Genomic DNA, 2,373 nt, shown 5'->3' with positions numbered 1-2,373 from the left:
TCTTTTCTTTTTTAAAGAAGAAGCTCTTCTATTTCTTCTATAAGCCACCACTATCCACTTGCTAGGCCACAATTTAACAGCGATCTTCATTCCTTTGTTAATGAAATATCCTTAACATCCTAAACACATTCTTCTCAACATGCATGGACTGTTTTAGGCTTGATTGTTCCCTGTCTGTGTAATATAAAGGATGCAACTGGCAATACTGAAGAACTTGCAACTCTTCCAGCTTATTACCATATTAAGGTAAGCATTCGTGGCTCAGAGGAGGAATCCCAGCCTCATGATGTGGCTTTGAAACAGCAAATCAAGCTGAGATCAGCAGAGTGAAGGATGGGGTGATGATGTGCGGAGGAAGACTGTGATGTCTTTATGAGCACACTCCTGAAGTACGTGGTACCTTAGCATGGGACTGCTGTCTGCAGTCTGCAATAGCAACACTAAAGCCAAGGCCTTTCTCTGAGGTCCTAGTCTCCTTCTAAAACCAAATCAGGAAAAGTGCTACAGTCTCCCTGGACTTTACATTTGATTGCTACAGTACAAGCAAACATATTTTGTTTTCTCTTACGGTACTGGGATCTGAATCCCTGTAGAACATACTGGGCTTTATTAAATACAGAGCTACACTGCCACCATGAGCAAGGGGAGGGAGGGATGATCATAAGGGTATTTGCTACCTTCAGACCAGGGCCTTGTATACCTAGTTTGGAAACAAAAGCAGTTGGGCATTTTCCTCCTATAAGATACCAGGTTCATGATATTCTGGAAGACAGCCCTTTGGCCAGTAATTCTTTTCAATAGCTCTGGATGGATTTTGCTGCCTTTTCCTCCAGAGCAGCGGTTCTCAACCTGTGGGTCGCGACCCCTTTGGGGGTCGAACGGCCCTTTCACAGGGGTCGCCTAAGACCATCGGAAAACACATATATAATTTACATATTGTTTTTGTGATTAATCACTATGCTTTAATTATGTTCAATTTGTAACAATGAAAATACATCCTGCATATCAGATATTTACATTACGATTCATAACAGTAGCAAAATTACAGTTATGAAGTAGCAACGAAAATAATTTTATGGTTGGGGGGTCACCACAACATGAGGAACTGTATTAAAGGGTCGCAGCATTAGGAAGGTTGAGAACCACTGCTCCAGATACAGCCTCACCAACAGTTTGCACATTTTTGAGGTTAAGATGGTTTCTAAAATTCTTATGCCATCTGTGGCTGGTTGGGAAATCCTTCCACCCAAAGGCTGTCTTCTCTGGCAGGAGGTTTGAACTGTGACTTGAGACCAAGAGCTTTTCTTTTCCCTCCTTTTAAAAAAATTATTATTTTTATTTTTTTTGCCACATATTGCCATTGTTAGTGACAGATTTCTGGTTCATTTCTTCCAGGCATAAATTTAGTGCTCTTTCAGTCTTCATTAAAGAGTGATCAGGGGACCCTTTCCCCCTCCCCATGTGGGAGTCTGTACTTGTTCTTCAATAAATTTCCACCTTTGCTTATACAAAAAAAAAAAAAAAGAGTTATCACATGAACTTTCTGTCACTGGAGTAGTTATAGGAGAACTTGATGACTTGCTTCACAAATGTGTTGAATTTTGATTGCATGTGTGGATTTCCTGAGGTCGTATTTATGTGCCACATGGAGGCGGGCATACCACCCTCCGTAAGTCAGCTCGTTTCCAGCATGGAGAGGGATTGCGGTAAATGTGGTTGGAATGCCGTCAGATGGTACTGTTATTCGGAGAGAAGGCATCTTAAAACACTAACAGCGGTTCTCAACCTGTGGGTCGCGACCCCTTTGGCGGTCGAACGACCCTTTCACAGGGGTCGCTTAAGACCATCCTGCATATCAGATATTTCCATTACGATTCATAACAGTAGCAACATTACAGTTATGAAGTAGCAACGAAAATAATTTTATGGTTGGGTCACAACATGAGGAACTGTATTCAAAGGGCCAGAAGGTTGAGAACCACTGCCTAGAATCTTGTTTTTAAAACCGAACACTAGAATCACAGTCAGCTTCACAAGATACACACACTGAAAGGCCCAGAACCGGTGCCAAGAGAGCATAGTCCAGCCCACCATCTCACCCCCGCCACGAACGGTGGCGGCGACCTCTGCCCTGTTTAATGATAGGGCTGAGTTCACATTAAATGTCTACGATCTCGTTGAAACCTCACAACAAAGCTATCCCAATTTTTACAGATTCGGCAACGGAGACTTGGAAAGGTGCAACAAGCCATTCTGCAAAACCCAAGGGCGGTGACTAGCTGGCGACGCCAGAAAATGTCAGCCGCGCCGGGAGCTGCGGAAGCCAGTTACGTCACCGCGCGGGCGGGGCGCTGACTCCGGACCCGCCGGAGG

The sequence above is a fragment of the Myotis brandtii genome, unplaced genomic scaffold (genome assembly GCF_000412655.1).
Source record: "Myotis brandtii unplaced genomic scaffold, ASM41265v1 scaffold417, whole genome shotgun sequence".
Taxonomy (NCBI): Eukaryota; Metazoa; Chordata; class Mammalia; order Chiroptera; family Vespertilionidae; genus Myotis; species Myotis brandtii.
Note: the sequence above shows the minus strand (reverse complement) of the source record.